The sequence below is a fragment of the Ruditapes philippinarum genome, unplaced genomic scaffold, assembly GCF_026571515.1.
Source record: "Ruditapes philippinarum isolate M1 unplaced genomic scaffold, ASM2657151v2 ctg922_1_1_1_1, whole genome shotgun sequence".
NCBI lineage: Eukaryota > Metazoa > Mollusca > Bivalvia > Venerida > Veneridae > Ruditapes > Ruditapes philippinarum.
This window is the reverse complement of record NW_026854367.1, coordinates 40,932-61,987: the sequence shown is the minus strand read 5'-3', so window position 1 is coordinate 61,987 and position 21,056 is coordinate 40,932. Positions and strand designations below refer to the sequence as shown.

Here is a 21,056-nt window from a genome sequence, read left to right as displayed (position 1 = left end):
CAGAAACATACGTTTAATTTACAGGCATGGCTAGCAGAAAATACTTATTGAATTTCTGAAGTTTTAGACGCATCAAAGTATTAAAACCACATAGTATTTGAATCTTTTTCGTCATCTTATTAGATGGGATTGGACTGTGCCATGCCAGTATATTTTTTATATATTAACAAGGTTTCATTGTTTTCCTTTTCAAAATAATATTATATATAACATATATTCTTCTGATTGATGTGGACACTGTTACTCCGTCAAACCTCGTTATGATTTCTGTCAAACCCGAAGTTTTACTAGCATAAAAAAATACATTGTAATGTCAATTAATTTCTATGGTAAGCAACAGAGACTTCCAAATTATACCTCATATTTGGTGATATTGATAATAGATTAAGTGGTTTAATGAAAACGTATTTAGTTATACCATTTAACAAACCAATTTTGTGGTAAACAATGTCATAGAAACTACTTTGTCATTGCAAAGATATACGCATTATATCTTCAATGAAAGTTATCTGTTCCCAAGCTAATTTAAGACGAAATGTTTTGCAATGTTTTATACTTGTCTAGTCCATGCTAGCGGGTGTGGCAAATGTTACACCTTTCATTTTCTCTCATGAACAGACCCTGTAATCTTAAAATCTATTTTTTACTACTTTTTTGTCGTCATTTTGTTGTCACACAGAAAGGAACCACACATTTAGGAGATTGTTATTTTATCAAATATATAAACATATAAATAGGGAAATATATCATTTATCAATCATTGAATATTACATTTATAGAACATTAATTTTAGTAAATTTTATGCATAAATGTTGAAAACGATGCTATTTATTTTGAATATAATTGCAAAAGGTTTAAGTTTAAAACAGAGAAGAATATACTTACAAGTTTAAGATAGGCCTCCGCATAGGTAAAGCACTTTGTTTTATATGCATGCTTGGCAATATTCTTGGTAATTGAATAAAAAATATAGATTAATCGTTGATTTTGTAAATATGCTTTAAATCTGGCAAATTGCAAATTACATCGTTAAATTGCGATTTAAGACACTATCAAAAAGTGTTCATGTCGATCAGGGAATTATTTCTAAATTATAAAATTTCATTGTTTTACCACACACATTATTTTGCGTGAAGAAAACGAAAACGCCAATCTAGGAGATCAGTCTCTCGTGGTAGTATCAGAATGATGACGAAAGAAAATTCCATGAATAAATACACATGATACAGTCAAAATATTATCCAGTAGATTATATACAGACGTATTTGTGTCTAATATACATTAAATCATTCATCGGTTATACATTATGGCCCAAACTTGACGGTAAAAATTAGAATCGGTCGTGCTGGCTTGAAAGTCAACATCAATATTATTTTTGTGTTGTTTTTCAATCTTTCAATCTTTCTATACTCCTTTAATTAACAAAGAAAATATTGGTATTTTTTATTTGGAAACCCTGTGCATGTTAAGTTATGTACTTATGATCTTATATTATTTTATTAAGCCCAAATGCAGTTATATAGTGGTATGCCAATGGAAAAGAAAAATATACTGATTATTTCCTACTAAAGGACAAGCACAAAGAAGGGTGCTTCAATTTTGTTTGTCTTGAAGTTAATCACTAAATCCAATACTTTTTGAGTTGAAGTTTGATGACATTGTCACTTAAATCAGATTTGAGATTTTTAACTGTTTGTTTTTGTTGTCATGGCTCTGAGAGACTTCTCCATTGCTGCTTTTATGCATTCACTAGAGTAGGTCTTAATTCATTTAAATGTTGTGTGGCATTTGTAAACGTTGCTTCCGTACTTCTTCTTCGTGGTATTATAATTTTCTGGCACTTTGGGATGACTGATTAAATTTTAAAGTATTGTGGACTGAATACCATATAAGCTGGTATTAGGGACATGAACTATGCTGAACCTTAAATCATCTCTCATGAACAGACTCCGTAATTTTCAACTATTTGTTTATGTTGTCGTTGTTGTAGTTACATGTTATAAAATATATCAATTATTGTTAAGCTGGCCAAAAAATTACACATAAATGTAAACAATTAGATTTAGCAGATCCATTCTAAAAAGTTGAATGTATTGGTACACCATAAATAGAGCACAAATTCTGAACTAAAGCTTGTGTCGACATTTTCATCAGTGCTTTACAATACCAGGAGTGTACATGATCCCAAGGCATGCTGAGAAAAACAGGTGAAATATCAACACAACTGGCATTTCAGAAAGTTTTGAATCAGATAAAACCTTATCATATCATATCTAACGTAATATTCTTTCATCGGTGAATATTTTGTAAGTGTAATTTTCACAGCAACTGCTACACTTTTACATTGTTTTTAAAAAATATTTTGTTCAAGATTAATATAAAATAGTTTCAAAGCGAATACTTTATTGTCATTGCACATTTGTACCAAATATACCGTTTTTTCAATGGTAAATGTTTACTTGTAAATGATAAATCCGGGTTGATATAACAACTTTATGCATTTTAGAAACTGGGAGATCTTTTGTCAAAACTTCGGGTAAAAATAAATGTTACTTTATATAAAACGAGTTAGTACATGCATCCATTTAGCTTACGGAACGGCTGTGATTCTACTCAGGTGCCCGTTCGTTCCTACAATAATGCAAAGAAGGGCACCAGAGGTTTCCCACCACAACTAAAGCTGGAAAGTCGGCATATGACCTTTACTGTGTTGGTGCGGCGTAAAATCAACTAATAAAATGAGTAACAAAGTTACAATTAATTCTCAAAGGCCACCTGTCTTTGTTGTATTTTACGTTATGCCGGTTACAGTTTGGCAGAAATTTATTGTCTGATTACTACCTCGTGCTTTTCTGGCTTTTAGCATTAAGATAAAACAAACAAACAAATGTTTACAATCTCGAGATAATCTCACAAGTGTGTATGTTCTAAATAAACTTATTCAATGACTGTATTTCTCGCAAATGTTTGGGGAATTTTACAAACATTCGATTCAATTAAGAAGCGAATTCACTTCCTGTTCCATCAATAGCACTATCTACAAACTTATAACACAGATCAAATTAAAGACATATTTTTAAAATAACTGACTATTTCCGTAATTAATTACTTGTTTTAGCCTTCTGATTGCATGCTCCACTTACATGGCAAGCTTAAAAACAAACTGGGGGTCAAAGTCTTATATCTAAATTCCTTAAAGACATTTTCGATTTGTCTAAAAGTTTAAATGTAAGGACAACCAATTATTTCCGGTCTATGCTAAACAAATAGGTAAGGAGTACGCATTTGGTAATTATAGACAAAGGTTAAACATACAGGTATGAAAAAGACAATTGAGGAGATACTGAAAGGGCGTTTCATTAAATAAGCACGATAGTGTTAAGTAAGAACTTTTTTTTAAAGTAGTAATTAAGCGTGTACACTCATTAAAGGAATTGGACAGTGAGTCTAAGTGTACTATAAGTAATTCAATGCGGTCATCGGTTATTTAACGGCATAAACAAAATATTCATTTCTTTTTAAAGGATAAATCACTGAATCACGGTGATCAGGGGCTAAAGACTGACAATTTGTGTTATCAATATAATTCATCTCCTACGATAACTTAAAGGTAAAATATTTCTTAAATTAAGTATTGAACATGATCCAAGGCTGAGGCAGTAACTTGAACAAGCATGTGTCAGTCTTATACATAAATATTATATTTTTACACATAATGTCGTCATAGAGAGCTTTAACATTTCTTGTTCCATTACTAACAATTTATTTAGTCATTGTTAGTCGTTCTTTTAACATATTCAATAACACTGAAATTGCTTTAAATTTTCTGATGCAATAGATTGTTAAGATAAGGTATTATCTATTCCAAATTACAAAATAAAATTCCAAATCAAAACACAATATTCCACATTTAGTGAATCTTGTTAGTTATCAAATAATACAAATTCCAATATGTAAAACTTCAATTTCCTATCTACTGTAAAGTCTTATTATATTTAATTGGTTTAATCTGAAGAATTTCCAACCTACATGTGTGCCATCAACTTTAACATTGTTGTAAAATTGTTCCATCCTTCCTCTCCAATTAACACATATATCTAAGAAGTGGATTTCGGGACCTTGATCTCAAGAACAAAATTAAAGTTTATGATTCCAAATACAAGTGAATAAGTGAAAATTATACAATAGAATTGTGGGAAGATAATGAGGTTGAGTAAAATAGATGTCTGCCAGGGAACCCTTAGCAGATAATATTTCATAATTTAGTTGGTCTTCGACGTAACAATTATGCCGCAATCCTATTAAGAAATGCAACTTAACAGACTTTGGGTAATCATTTGTTATAAGTGAGACGTCAAAAACACATGTTTCAAAAAAGATAAATGAACCAGTTCTTAGAAATATAGAGAGCATAACGTTACAGCACTTCAAATTGTTAATAGCTGACATACCGCTACATTGCACTTATAGTGTTCAGCGCGTGGTTAAAATTTTGCAAAATCATTGCTCTTCATTGACAGTGTTTTCTACATAGCATCATAGCACAACCTAAGGTAATGTTAAGATTAAACACTTATGAACTATTACCCAAGCATAGCTTAAGCTAAGGTAGTTACAAATCGTTTCCTGGGCACAGTCTTCGATACCAACACTATGAAAACAGTCGCACACAAATTGCATCCTGATCATAATCTAAGCATGTGTAAGATATTGTCCTTTTATTGAAATGTTCTGTTAAACATAATACCAAAATTAAAATATGTACCAAATCTCAAACCGCACAGCCTAGGCTAAAATACCTTATTAATCATTACATGGATATAGTCTAAGCTCATTTGGCTAACAATTCAATGCATAAGCACAGTGTTAACTCAGATATTTTACAAACCGCAGTCCGAACACAATCTGAACATAATTAGTCTAAAGTCGGGTGTGTAACCAACTGACTACTGCCGTCTAACATTGTCAATGATTAGGTAGTTGAAATTTGCTGCTTGTCCTACATTAAAAACGGTATTGGTTCATAATACTAGTAGAAGGTCTGTATTGTCGTAAATAATTATGTTAATATTATTTATTATCATATGTGACAACAAACAAACAAATGTTGTTGGTAAGCTTGAGAAACATGATATCTATATAAAGCAGATAATAAATTGTTCTAGAACAAAATATTATTATTCCTCATATAAATGTTCATACTAAATCACAACTCTTTCAAAAAAAAATTCAAGATAATTTTAAAAAGAATATCCAAATGATACATTTATATTGTTTTATCAATATTTGGAATACTTATAGAAAATGTGTCCATTGTAGACCGATTCAAGTGAAAACAAAATACTGTAAGTATACTGAAATCTTTAGGGTAGTTAGGAGAGTTTATCAACAATTCTCTTTAAACATAAAAATCTTATGTAATTGAGAATTGCAAAATAAATACTCACAGCAGGATCATGCCCGCGAATTTTATCTGTAGACAATTGAGAACATTTAAAACTTTCCTTTTCTATCATCTAGTCAATTATCCATCACATGTACATTATTGATTTAATTATCATAGAGGGCGGTTTAAATGTCTTTCAACATTTGTATTTGCTTACAATAATGACTATTTTCTTACGATAAACATACAAGCACCTGCAACCGAATGGTAGCAAATGAAGACTATACTTTAAAACAGATTTGTTGATACGTTCATACGATGATATTGCCACATTTTTACATCAGATAATTACATCTCAAATCTAAAAGTAATTCACTTATGGGTCGTAAATTTGGCACAGAAATCAGGTTAAATATTCAGCCCGACATGCGATATTTTTGTGTTGAAGTGATAAGTACTGCCTGCCACTTAACATTAAGCACTCCATGCAAATATTGAAGTGTTATGTTAGAAGAAGAAAATGTTGTGTTTCAAGCAACATTTCTAGAGGTTCATGTTAATTTTAATAAATTTTTTAGTAAATTTTAATATGTAAAATGTTGTCAAGTGAACAATTAAAATGATTTGATCCAGACTAAGCAATATTTTAAGACATTACTGATTGTGTGTTGCAAAAATAATAAAAATAAAATAATGCAAGAATAACCATTACTCATAGTGGACTATATTATGGTGATATAATAATGAAATTTTATCACATTTTTGAGTAAAATGCCGATCAGATTGCGAGGATTTTTTATACGTTCCTTAGATTATTAAAACACGTCCTTTAGATTTAATTCTAGAAATGGTGTTGGCTAGTATAAAGGCTTGTCACTTAATTATATACAGACCGACATACTCCTGACGTTTCACAACAAGCACACAAATCTTCGACATGATACATATGATAACGAGTGTGATGGAATTGAAACAGTCGAACAACAAAAGGGGGTTTCAATCAAAGTCATTGAACAATTATTCTAAGAACATACCCAGCAAACACCCGACGTTGACCCAACGTTGGATCAACGTTGAATTTTGGTCGCGACGTCGGTGACCTTCATACAACGTCAAATCGACGTTGAATCCCCGACGTCTAACAGACGTTGCATTTTGACGTCGACTGGACGTCGGGTTTTGGTCGGTAATCTGACAATAGGTAAATTTAATTTATGAAACCAATATATATATAAATGAAAGCATAAACAGCGAGAATTTTAAGTTTAAGTTTAGAAAGGGAACATTATATATTTATTTTCTCCATCAAAACAACAGTATCACGTGGGTGGCTAACGTACGATATGCGATAGGTGGCGCTCTGTAAACGGATAGTCGCAGATCAGTATGAAATATATTTGCTCTATTTTCGTTTAAATAATATCTTATCTCCTCGAATTAGTCTAAGAAGTGTTTATATAATTTACAATGAAGTTGTTATCATTTTTGACGGCTTCATTTTATAGTGGTAAATTATTTAGTAAATTCGAATTTGCGACTTATCGGATTTGAAATTCAATTGTATTGGCGGATAAAAAACGACGGGTTGACAGACAAAGTTGTGTATTCCAAACAAAAGAAAAAGGTAGGCAAACATTATATATTGTTTTTCAATGCTTATTTACCGCATGTTTGCATGGATTCGATGGTTATTTAATCATTGAAATGTTTGACTGGTAAAACTTAATGTCACGTGATTTCGCGAGATAAATATTTTTGTTTCCACGTAAGAACACTTTATCATTTGTTATAGAACAGTCTGTATAATCGGATCATTTTTCCCACACTATATCGCCATGCCAAATAAATGCACAATCAATGGTAGGAAATATCCTAGCAATTGAAATCAATAAAAAGTTAAATGCAGTACGTAAGACTCTTATTATTCAAATGCTGGTAAATAAAATTTCCTCTTATTTCTTATCAACATGAATTTCACTTATATGAGGGGCCAGTCATTTACACATGTATCAGATGCAGTTTGATTTTGATATCTGTGTAGTTGTTAAACTACTCGTTGTTAATTGTAGTACTTTACACATACTGCAAGCATACCATGTGTTTCTTATATTATGATAATGATTCATGGCATTTGATACATGTAAATGATACGACTTTTGTAAGATATATCTGAAAGCACATTGTATTTGACTAGCTATCTTTTTATTAATGTAATCAAACAACATATTATCAATCAGAAAACACATTATCATAGTTATAAATCAATAAAAGTAATAGTTTGTTAATTAGCCTGCTTATCAACAAGTTGTATGCTCGTATCATAAAACGTTTTTACACTAAGCCAGTCTGTCCTATTGACACTTAGCAGACCAGATCATGCTGGGCAGAGATGATATCTATAAAAATGACAGTAACATGTGAATTTCTTTGATGTATGAGCATTTGTACAAAGTACTTTGAATATAAAAAAATAACAATATTAATTTTGCGGGAGTAGAATTAATTTGGTATTTGTTATATCAGTTTTTCATGCGCTTATGAGTTAACTAAGATTAATAGTAATTTGATTTTGCCTATTGTATTAGACAAACATCCTTTCAACACATGGTTAAATTCTAAAACGTTTATATTTCGTCTTTCAGATTGTGAAAAGTATGATAATTCAACATGTGTCAAAAGTTCATGAGGAAGATGAAAATATTTAGAGGAAAAGAAAAATGGAAACCTGCCAAGATTTTGTGACAGGTATATTTCAAAATATTATAGAAAATACAGTGATCTTATTACCCTTGATTTTATAATGAAATTCTTCACGAAGCCATTTTTATCAAAATTAATAGATATATACAGTAGGTACACGAAACTACATGGTTTAAACTAAATTAAAAATAATAAGTGCATGTATCTTTTTAAGTAGTTGGAGAGTTTTGTTAGAATTTCGTTTAATTATAATATGTAAAAGTGATTTATTTCTTGCACTTGTAACTGATTATTTTTTTTTTTTTAATTTCAGTAAGTGTGATGAGATCTCAGGTTGGAGACGGTAATGATACGCTTAAAGTATGCCCCAGATCGACATAGTGGAGGAGGACGAAAGAAGCTAGAATACTAATGAAGATACATGAACATTGCTATTTATAGTTATAACAAAATATTAAGAATATTGTTCCATTTAACATTCAGATCTAGATTCAGTTATAAAATACAAAGACAAATATACAATCAGTGAGTTGGATAGATGATTGAAAAATCCCAAACTCAGAGTGATCAGTTCAGTGGTGATATAAGAAAAAACACATGCATGGATGTTTGCTATATAAAATGTCAGTGTTAATATTCAAGAAGGATTTTGTTTAACATGCTTAATTAATACATGAAGCTTTATTAAAGTACATACCGTCAAGTTAAATAGTTTCAAAAAATATTATGTAAATCTTGCATTTGTTATATAGTACCACATTTCTTGTTTTGTACTTGTGATTCCGAGTATAAAATAAATTGCTAAAATCATAAGAATGCTTATTTTCAACCCTATTAAAGAGCTTTAAAATGAAAAAAAGATCATATTCCAAAAGTTTTGAATGAGGTTAAATCATGGTTAGAAAATTTGGTCAGATAAGGTTGGCATATGGTCAGATAATGGTCAGAAAAGGTTGGATTATGGTCAGAAAAAGGTTTGATTATGTCCAAATAATGGTCAGAAAAGGTTGGATTATGGTCAGATAATGGTCAGAAACGGTTGGATTATGGTCAGAAAAGGTTGGATAAAGGTCATTTTATGACGTTGTATAGACGTCGGTTTCTGACGTCTAAAAAACTTTCAAATCCAACCTTCTGCCAACGTTTACCCAACGTCAGGGTCTAACGTCAGTACAACGTTGGTACAACGTCTTTTGTTTGCTGGGTAAAACCATTGCAAACATTTTGTTCATTACATGACGTTTTACAAATTTTAACGTACATTATGGCATTCGAAACATCGGCTTCAACAAATACCGCCGATTAATAATATTTTAAAGTTATACCTTGATTAAGTCTTAAACAGTATTGAGATTAAACAATTAAAGTCTGTGGGATTACTATTACATATTTTTGTTTCTGGACTGAGTAAATGTTTCCGTGTAAGACAGGTTTTTGGCAAGTTTGACGAATGAGGCTGACGGGTTGTAATGCGAATATAATATGTTTTATCTGTGTAATTTTGCATCTTTATGTCAATTATCTGCAGTGTTATTTACCTACACCATTCAAATACACATAACTTACACCATTCAAATATGCATAACGCAACAAAATGATCACTTCTAAGTTTGTAGAAGTGAACTATTCTTTGAAATAGATATTCCTGTCTGCAATTAGCAGAATCTTATGTAATTAATGCTTTTGCATAGCTTCCAAAATATCTTGAGTAAACGTATATGCTAAAATACTGCAGATCTTAATTCTGCATGATAGAATATCTTTAAAGATCCTGTAACTCAATTTTTATGATTTTATATCATAAATTGAATGCTCAAATGAAGACTTATCAATATTGTAAGTTCCAAAAAGCATTATTTGTGAATATATTACCTAATTTACATTATCATGTTAATAAAGGGAGGTAATTATAAATTCATTTTCTATGAAGTCTCAGTCAGTTTTTTCAATAAAAGAAATGAATGCATATATTTCAATGATTACATTTAATTTGGACACATATTTGCAGTACATATTTTACATATCCTTCGATGTTTGAAAATTGTTTTAGAAGCATAATTATATACTTATATAAAATTTCTCTTAGCGTGGTAACAACTGTAATTACAACAGGATCTTTAAAGTGTAATTTATTTATCAACTAACCTTTTGACTTTGAGAGAAACAATAATACAATTATAGATATGGAAAACATGGATAAAAAATACCTTTAATTTAAAATAAATCTGATGCTGACATTTGTACAAATAAAATTCTAATCTTCAAATAGCATATATTTTCGCATGCAAATAATAAATACTTTTGATAATTGCAATCCATATATGTTTTCCGTAAAAATAAATTTGATAAAAACTTACAAAAAATAACAATACAAAAAAGTTTAATATTCAGGAATGTTCCACACAATTCTTCTCACAGGGAGATTTGCATTCTTGGGCGTGGTGGTTCCGTTACGTTTTCCTTGCTAATTGTGAAGCGTTACATATGGGTTAAAATGGATTAAAAGAAGCCCTAAAACTTCATAACAGGGAGATATTTGATAGATACAGTAAACATGCAGTTAATTCAACAATGAAAATAAATATTCTTTCTAAGTTTATGTCTGATAAAGACACTGCAAGATTACGATGTCGTACTTTGTATCGTCATCCATGAAGTTTGTTTAGTTAAATCATATTAATTTCAAGAAAATTACATATAAACAGGTACAATGATATCACAAATCAAAACATACTTATTATAAACTCGATAAAGAGTTTTGATATATGCATAACGAAACAAAATGTTCAATTATCTGCTTAAGAAGAAATTTAATGACCTTTGTAACAGCGATGTTTTCTGTAGCAAGCATATGCTAATGTCATTAATGTTTAATATACAATTTGCCGCTGTATCAGTAAAACAACTCCTTTGGTTACGAAATATGTTGATGATATATTCCTGTGATATAAAACAGTGTGAAACATCATTTCTATACTGCACAACATTCATCCACTGTCAGTATTTAAGTAACCGTTGCAATTTGAAGGGAATAATAAAGCAATGATTATCATAATTAGACTCGCAACTAAGAAATCAACTAATGATATTTGTCCAAAAACAAATGAATCTTCAAGTGATACAATTATATTTTTCCTGTTAAAAAATCTACATTCCCATCTAAATTTATATTAATTTCTAATTATAAAATATTCCAAAACCAATCACCATTAAACGTATTTGGTGAATTAAGTGTGAAGATTTGTTCGAAGTAATTGATGCGTTGTTATGTCTATGCGAGCACGAAATGCAGTTTCAATCGCACCTATGAAACTGATTCTGTCAACAGTAAGTCTGTTTGTAACAAAAAGGTATGTACCAGTGCATTGGTATTTGCTAGCTAGTAGAAATGCAACTTCTTCAATACAATCTCTACCGCTTCTACCACGGAGTAGATTTACTGATTTCTAACCAATTGATTTACGGATATCTCTAAAAAGAATAACATTCACCTTGAAAGAAATAACTATAGCATCCACGATACAAATTCAAATTCTACCGTTCCCTTGACAAGTCGTCAGAGTGTTTTGTATAATGTATAAAGAGTGTTACCTTTCCCATAACATAGTGTCTCAAAATATGGCAGTGTTATGTTTTATCAAAATGTATTGCGCTGGTGTTATCATTGTATTGCATAGTGAATCATATTCGTATAAAAATTAATAGGAGTAAACCTGTATCTGCACTTAAATGACATATTTGCTTTTATTTAATGATAGCATGAGTATTTAATTAAATATTTCGCAATAATTTTGCAATATAATAATGATGTAAATAACCTTAAGCTGTATAGTGGCTGCTACATATCAACTACAATGAGATAACCTTATATAAATGGATCTATCACATCGCAAATGACACACCATTTATTATATTATGTAATTGATATTCTACAGATACAAACAGCGGCAATGATAATGGCTTGATGAAAAACAAACTATTCCGGAAGCTAAAACTGTACATAGCTTGTACGATTATTATTTGGCTTAATGCTGCAATCTCTTTTCAGATTCCTAATCTTTAAAACGAAACTAAAATTGGCTGTAATTCTTCCGGGAAAGCCATAAAACATATAGTAACTGTATTTTCGCGTTTTAAACAAAATTGATATTTATTGAAACTGAAAACCGCTCTCTAATTCTTTCATCCAAAACAATTCCCATAATGACGTACATACTCGCTGAAAGTATTCACCAGTGATGCTAATACTTGGTCAAAATATGTAATCATATGAAATACATTAGCAAAGATAAATACATAAAGCTATAGTTTTTTACATTATGACCAATACAGAAAGACAACGATGCCAATATCGTAGTTACATCATATTTTGTCAAATAATTCAACCCCTTACTTAATCGCATGAGTACCTATATTTTATATAATACATGTCTATAACCAAAGCAATACTCGGCTATAACCTTAGTATACCAGAAATTAGGGCATAGGATGACTTTTGTAATGAAATATGAATTTGTCAAAGGTTAGTTTAACAGAGAGCATGGGCTGTTTATTTATCTGGTAATTTAGGCACTTCATTATAATGTTATAAAATATATCAGAAATGGTTAAGCTGACAAGAAATAATTGCCTCATAATAGCTAAATGATCTAATTTAGCCGATCACCGCCTATACAGATAACTCAAAATTGCAATGTATGTCATGGAAGGGGAGCACAACTGTTAGACAAAAATCTCATGTCGACTTTTATATCATCAGTTAAGCTATAAGTGTAACACGGTCTCGATCAATATTTAACCGAATGCACAGCTAATGTAACACTTAGCAATCATCTATATTGTCATTAAAATACTTCAAATACTTCAAATACAATTAGATTATTATCAAATGTAATACAATGTAGTCCTTATTTATTCTTTATTAACGTAGTCATATATTGCATAAAAAATAAGTATTTGATTAAAATTTATTTACTGCTTGGTGCCTCATGCTAACCTGAGTTTTAGCATTATGTTAAACAAACAGATATTGACAGTTTTGAGACAATGTAAAATAATACTATTCCTTAGAAATAATAAGGAAAATTCATATACAATCGTTTCTATTAAAAATGAAATTCAAAACGTCTGCAGATGAAGCAAAAAATAGCTAAATGTTTTAAACATACTAGATTGACAATAAAGGAACCTCTGCCAACCATAGAATAAGTTGATATGTCATGAAATCTATAGAGACTTGACTCATATAGTTGTCATTTGAACCAGCAGTACCCTTTATTAACAAATCAAACACAAAGACAATTCTTTAGTATATGTGAAGGATAATGATTTCTTTACTTCTTTTGATTTTCAGTCCGATTGTATAGATTCTGCAATAGCTCTCATATATTTATTATCCATCTTGTCGGTTGCATTTAATTATGAAACATAATATATGAGCTACGTAATAAAAAGGTTTCAGTTGTGTAAAACTATCTTGATATATTTTTTATATCTTTACAATCAAAATATAAAGCTCTAGGTTTTTAACATGATAGTTTTATTACAAAGTTATTGCGCATCCGGTGTTAGATATATTGCAATTTGTTGTAAGGATAACGCATTTTAAATCTGATGCGATGCTCATATCTGTTAATAAAAGCACATATTATTCTAACTTTCTTGAATTTTGTTAAAGTTATATAACAACATTTACGGAAGATTTTAGGGCGATAAAGTCATAACCAGCTATTTTCTTTCAAATTTCCTTTTTGGTTTCAAAATTTGGATTTCATTTGATTTAATATATGGCATTGGATTTGTTAACCAGTTCATCTGAAAGACAAAAAATATAAACTTAATCAAATCTTAAGCAATACTTATTTATTTATTGTGAACTTTTTATCGAGTCTATTAACGGCAAAACAACATTGTTTTGTTATGAAGAAGAAGAAGAAGAACGTTTATTTCACTTAAACTACAAGTTTCTCGTGATTAAAATATATACAAGCATACATATATAATGACATGAAAAATACAATGACATGAAAGTAAACATAATAATTATATTGGATGGACAAAACAAAATAGAGATGACACAAATATTAAAGCACAATGGCTATTACATACACAGTAGTATACACAATAAAACTTTTCATTAGTTTGGATCTGTTAGGTATACATAAAAGTAGGTTGAAATACATATCTAAGCATTAATAATCTGATATCGTAATTTGAAAGCTTCATTAATATATTGACAAAGCATAATTGTTTCTTTATTTTTATCACTTTTTAATAATTGAGTAAACTTAAACATACTTGGTCTATTTCTATAATAATTCTTAATATATATATTTCTTAATTTTTCATATGCAGGACACTTAAACACAAAATGGAACTCGTCCTCAATTTCATTTGTATTGCAAATTAAACAATATCTTAAATTACGCTCTACTCTTTCACGTGAATATCTACCTGTCTGTATTCTAAGATTATGAGCTGAAATACGCAGTTTTGTCAAAGCTATTCTTAGTCTTCTTGATACAATATTTTCTAAAAAAGGTGACATTTCAAAACTGTCCTTTACTGATTTATATAAAAATAATACATCATTACAATTAATACTAGCTCTCCATTCTTGTAAATATTCATCTATTAATCTCTGTTTAAAAACGACAATAAAACAATTTTGATTAACGCTTAAAGGGTTTAACCATACATAAAAAACCGTATTTTTTTAAAAGACTTCGTACAAACCAGTTTGTATACCCTATATTTATATCAGACATACATGAATTAACAATTGTAGTTATAATAATATTACTTGAACTTATTATCTTAAACCAAAATTTTACAATTGTACAAGTAAAATATAAATCAGTTTAAATAAGTACCAACATCTACCGTTTTGAAATAATGTTTCGGAATAATTTGAATAAAAACTTTGTATCGAGGTAAATCACGAAACTACATTTAGTCATTAAAAACTTTTGATCGAGTTTATAAAAGATAAGTTTTCATAAGGGATGAAGCATTTATGGTAAACAGGTATAAAAGGTACTACATTCTGATGATAAAAAGAATGGTAATTGTGAAGTTTATTAAATTTATAGCAGAATTTGTTGATAGATTATGGCGTGCGCATGGAGGCTACAACATTAATTTTCTTAGTTACAACGTCTGAAGAACGCCTGAACGTACAAATTAAAGGAAGCCTTGTATTTTTTATGTCGGGTATGTACGTGCCATTACTAAGTTTAAGTTAAATTTCAATAGTTTTTGTCCAGGCACCCGTTTCTCCATCTCCATCGTTCAAAGGCACTGCCTACTATATCTTATACCATCTAAAATAACTTTGGCCATTCTTGTAATGTTAATAAGTCGAAATTTCGAGTTACTAAGTCGAAATTTCGAGATAAGTAACTCGAAATTTCGAGTGAGTAAGTCGAAATTTCGAGTTAGTAACTCGAAATTTCGAGATAAGTAACTCGAAATTTCGAGTTAATAAAAAAATACACCTGGCACTAATGCTCTTTCGTAGTCAATGTGCAACAACTACACACGAAAGAAAGTATCTTGAATTCAATCCTTGCTTTCACCGGCAACCAATGAAAGTCGTGCAATGTAAGTCAAAATTTCGAGTTACTAAGTCGAAATTTCGAGTTACTAAGTCGAAATTTCGAGTTAGTATGTCGAAATTTCGAGTTACTAAGTCGAAATTTCGAGTTAGTATGTCGAAATTTCGAGTTACTAAGTCGAAATTTCGAGTTAGTAAGTCGAAATTTCGAGTTAGTAACTCGAAATTTCGAGATAAGTAACTCGAAATTTCGAGTTAGTAAGTCGAAATTTCGAGTTAGTAACTCGAAATTTCGAGTTTATAAAAAACATACACCTGGCACTAATGCTCTTCCGTAGTTTTTTGACATAACGGGACTGGAAATAATTTTTCAAATTGATGTTAATTTGACTTAGGTCTAGACCAATAACTGTGCAAGATTTCGGATCATTTTCTCTCAATAACTTTTCTAATTGTGAATCATCTTTGCATATCTTTCTGTTCAAGTTTTCCATGTGATTTATGTAAAAAATCAACTTTTATGTTTTTAATCTTATGGATTTTAGTGGAGTTCCGAAACATTTCATAACATATGCTTACGTTCACTACAGAATTAAATTGTTCTGTTCCTTTCTTCTTCAGTAGACTATGCTCATTTATTTCATTGTGCACATTTTTATGGTCTATATTGTGTATATCTGAATGGTTTTAATAAATTAATACAGATTTATGACAAAAAGGGGCAAATAAAAAGAAAAAGAAAGAGAGAAAAACAAAGATAAAACATGCCATACGGCCGCATAACAATCATTCAACTTCATTTATTATACAAACCCTCTACCTGTCGAAAGCAGAAATATACGTTTTATTTACAGGCATGGCTAGCAGAAAATATTTATTGAATTTCTGAAGTTTTAGACGCATCAAAGTATTTCGTATCTACAGTAAACATCTAGCTGTGACATTTCTTAAGTCGGTTAATCTTTTAAAATTTAAAACCAATCTTTTCCGTCATCTTATTTGATTGGATTGGACTGTATAATACCAGCGTATATTTTTTATATTTTGACAAGGTTTCATTGTTTTCCTTTTCAAAATAATATTATATATAACATATATTCTTCTGATTTGGACTCTGTTACTCCGTCAAACCTCGTTATGATTTATGTCAGACCCGAAGTTTTACTAGCATAACAAAAAAGACATTGCAATTTCAATTAATTTCTATGTTAAGCAACTATACCTCATATTTGGTGACATTGATATTAGATTAAGTGGTTTAATGAAAACGTATTTAGTTATACCATTTGACAAACCAATTTTGTGGTAAACAATGTCATAGAAACTACTTTGGCATTGCAAAGTTCATTTAATTAGATATACGCATAATATCTTCAATGTAAGTTATCTGTTCCCAAGCTAATTTAAGACAAAATGTTTGCAATGTTTTATACTTGTCTATCCATGTTAGCGGGTGTGGCAAATGTTACACCTTTCATTTTCTCTCATGAACAGACACTGTAATGATCTTAAAATCTATTTTAATACTTTTTTGTCGTCATTTTTGTTGTCACAGAAAAAAGCACACATTAAGGACATTGTTATTTTATCAAATATATAAACATAAAAATAGGGAAATATATCATTTACAAATTCATTGAATATAACATTTATGGAACATTAATTTTATGCATAAATGTTGAAAACGATGCTATTTATTTTGAATATAATTGCAAAAGGTTTAAGTTTAAAACAGAGAATAATATTCTTACAAGTATAAGATAGGCCTCCGCGTAGGTAAAGCACTTTGTTTTATATGCATGCTTGGCAATATTCTTGGTAATTGAATAAAAAATATAGATTAATCGTTGATTTTGTAAATATGCTTTAAATCTGGCAAATTGCAAATTACATCGTTAAATTGCGATTTAAGACACTATCAAAAAGTGTTCATGTCGATCAGGGTATTAATTTTAAATTATAAAATTTCATTGTTTTACCACACACATTATTTTGCTTGAAGAAAACGAAAACGCCAATCTAGGAGATCAGTCTCTCGTGGTAGGTATCAGAATGATGACGGAATACTGTCAAAATATTATCCAGTAGATTATATGCAGACGTATTGTATCTAATATACATTAAATTATTCATCGGTTATACATTATGGCCCAAACTTGACGACAATAAATTAGAATCGGTCGTGCTGGCTTGAAAGTCAATATCAATATTAGTTTTTGATGTTTTTTAACACAACTGGCATTTCAGAAAGTTTTGAATCAGATAAAACCTTATCATATTATATCTAACGTAATATTCGTTCATCGGTGAATATTTTGTAAGTGTAATTTTCACAGCAACTGTTACACTTTCACGTCGATTTTTAAAAACATTCTGTTCAAAATTAATATAAATTAGTTTCAATGAAATATTTAAAAGCGAATACTTTATTGTCAGTGCGCATTTCTACCAAATATACCGTGTTTTTTTTTCAATGGTAAATGTTTACATGTAAATGATAAATTCGGTTTGATATAACAACTTTATGCAATTTAGAAACTGGGAGATCTTTTGTTAAAACTTCGGGTAAAAATAAATGTGACTTATAAAACGAGTACATGCATCCATTTAGCTTACGGAACGGCTGTGGACTCAGGTGCCCGTTCGTTCCTACAATAATGCAAAGAAGGGCGCCAGAGGTCTCCCTCCACAACTAAAGCGGGAAAGTCGGCATATGACCTATACTGTTTTGGTGCGGCGTAAAGTCAACAAATAAAATGAGTAACAAAGTTACAATTAATTCTCAAAGGCCACCTGTCTTTGTTGTATTTTACGTTATGCCGGTTACAGTTTGGCAGAAATTTATTGTCTGATTACTACCTCGTGCTATTCTGGCTTTTAGCATTAAGATAAAACAAACAAACAAATGTTTACAATCTTGAGATTATCTCACAAGTGTGTATGTTCTAAATAAACTTATTCAATGACTGTATTTCTCACAAATGCTTGGGGAATTTTACAAACATTCGATTCAATTAAGAAGAAAATTCACTTCTTGTTCAATTAATAGCACTATCTTCAAACTTATAACACAGATCAAATTAAAGACATATTTTTAAAATAACTGACTATTTTACACATAACGTCGTCATAGAGAGCGTTTACATTTCTTGTTCCGTTCCTAACAAACGTTTATCGACTTAAAGCTATCATTTAGTGTATTAAATGAATTTTGAAATGTACGCGAAAATGACGAGCGCATATAACATTATGGACAGGCCAAATTCCAGTAGTTTACCAAGATTCATGTCGCGTTTACCACTAAAGCTAAAACTTAATTGTAGCGACTCCCATCAAAAGACTTCCCGTTTTTGGTTCAAGCAGACCGACCGCACTTGAATACATAAACCTATTGAAATGACGCTTTGTTGATAAGGAACTTGCAAATAAATACACTGATAGTGATAAAGCAGTAATCAAGCTTAACTTTCCGATAAAATGTGAATAATATCTATTGATACGATTCCTTTGTGATTCCTTTGGCAATAGACGTTATATTTAGTCACTGCAATTGATTTAAACTTTCTGATGCAATAGATTGTTAAAATAAGATATTATCTGTTCAAAATTACAAAACAAATTCCAAATAAAAACACAATAGTCCACATTTAGTGAATCTTGTTTGTTATCAAATAATGAAATTCCAATATGTAAAACTTCAATTTCCTGTCTTATTATATCTAATTGGTTAACGTTATGGTAGAATCTGAAGAATGCGTGCCATAAACTTGAACATTGTTGTGAAATTGTTCCATCCTTCCTATCAAATTAACACATATATCTAAGAAATGGATTTCCGGACCTTGATCTCAAGAACAAAATTAAAGTTTATGATTCAAAATACAAGTGAATAAGTGAAAATTATACAATAGAATTGTGGGAAGATAATGAGGTTGAGTAAAATAGATGTCTGCCAGGGAACCCTTAGCAGATAATATTTCATAATTTAGTTTGTCTTCGACGTAACAATTGTGCCGCAATCCTATTAAGAAATGCAACTTAACAGACTGGGGGTAATCATTTGTTATAAGTGAGACGTCAAAAACACATGTTTCAAAAAGATAAATGTACCAGTTCTTGGAAATATAGAGAGCATAACGTTACAGCACTTCAAATTGTTAATAGCTGACATACCGCTACAATGCACTTAGAGTGTTCAGCGTTCAGTTAAAATTTTGCAAAATCATTGCTCTTCATTGACAGTGTTTTCTACATAGCATAATAGCACAATCTAAGGTAATGTTAAGATAAAACCTTATGAACTATTATAAAAGTATAGCTTAAGCTAAGGAAGTTTACAAATCGTTTCCTGAGCAAAGTCTTCGATACCAACACTAGGAAAACAGTCGCATACAAATTGCATCCTGATCATAATCTAACATGTGTAAGATATTGTCCTTTTATTGAAATGTTCTATTAAGCATAATACCAAAATTAAAATGTGTACCCAATCTTAAACCACTGTCTGAGCACAGCCTAAGCTCAAATAGCTTTTAAATCATTACATGGACATAGTCTAAGCTCATTTGGCAAACAAGTCAATGCGTAAGCACAGTGTTAACTCAGATATTTTACAAACCGCAGTCCGAGCACACTCTGAACATAATTAGTCTAAAGTCGTATGTGTAACAAATTCCTTACTGCCGTCTAAAGATGTCAATGATTAGGTAGTTGAGATTTGCTGCTAGTCCAACAGTAATCAAAGCGCTGAAAGCACTGCTGGGGGCGCATTATGTTGATTGTATAGTGGTCTATTGTTACAAGCAGATGCCATTCCTACTTTCAAAGCAGATGTCACATTTTTACTCGATTATTCGATAAGAATAAGTAGAATTATCCTAGTCATCTGAACATTGGCGTCTATCACCTCAATTTTCCCGAAGTCCATTGACATATGGCATTGAAACTTTGCACACTTGATCCCGATCAGGCACCCATTTGTTAAAGATTGCCTATGGCTTCAAGATATTTTCGTATTCCATAGACATCTGGCTTTGAAATAAATTGAAATTTTATACATTTCTTTGCGAGCATACTAGCTAGGACTCTCTCCAATGCTTATATCTGTAGAATATTGGGTTTAAAGAAATTTTTGGTCCTTTTGTGAACTTAAAATATTTTAAATAACCAAGGTTCTTCTATTGTCAAGCACTAAGCATATAGTTGAGTGTGCTGTCCTACCAACAGCTATTGTTTGCATACCTTGTGAAATATAACTCCTTCAAACTTTTGTTCAGTTATTATTATGCAAACACAAGAACTGTCTTAGGACAGTAAGGCTCGACTATTCGAAAAAGTTGTCACAAGGGTGTTTATCGAGTATAAAAATGCTTACCAATGAATACATAAAACTGACCGAAAAGGTACAAAGGCTTG

At 30.5% G+C, this 21,056-nt stretch overlaps 1 protein-coding gene and 1 long non-coding RNA gene across 2 annotated transcripts in view; one reads left to right on the top strand and one right to left on the bottom strand.

The window, feature by feature from the left end:
* LOC132739982 (leucine-rich repeat-containing G-protein coupled receptor 4-like) overlaps positions 1-21,056 on the bottom strand; it is a 90,823-nt gene that overhangs the window by 47,628 nt on the left and 22,139 nt on the right. The window lies entirely within an intron of this gene.
* On the top strand, positions 6,959-9,293 carry LOC132739978 (uncharacterized). The gene is made up of 3 exons (XR_009627084.1): positions 6,959-7,010; positions 8,029-8,131; positions 8,400-9,293. It is a non-coding gene; the product is annotated as an uncharacterized LOC132739978 (long non-coding RNA).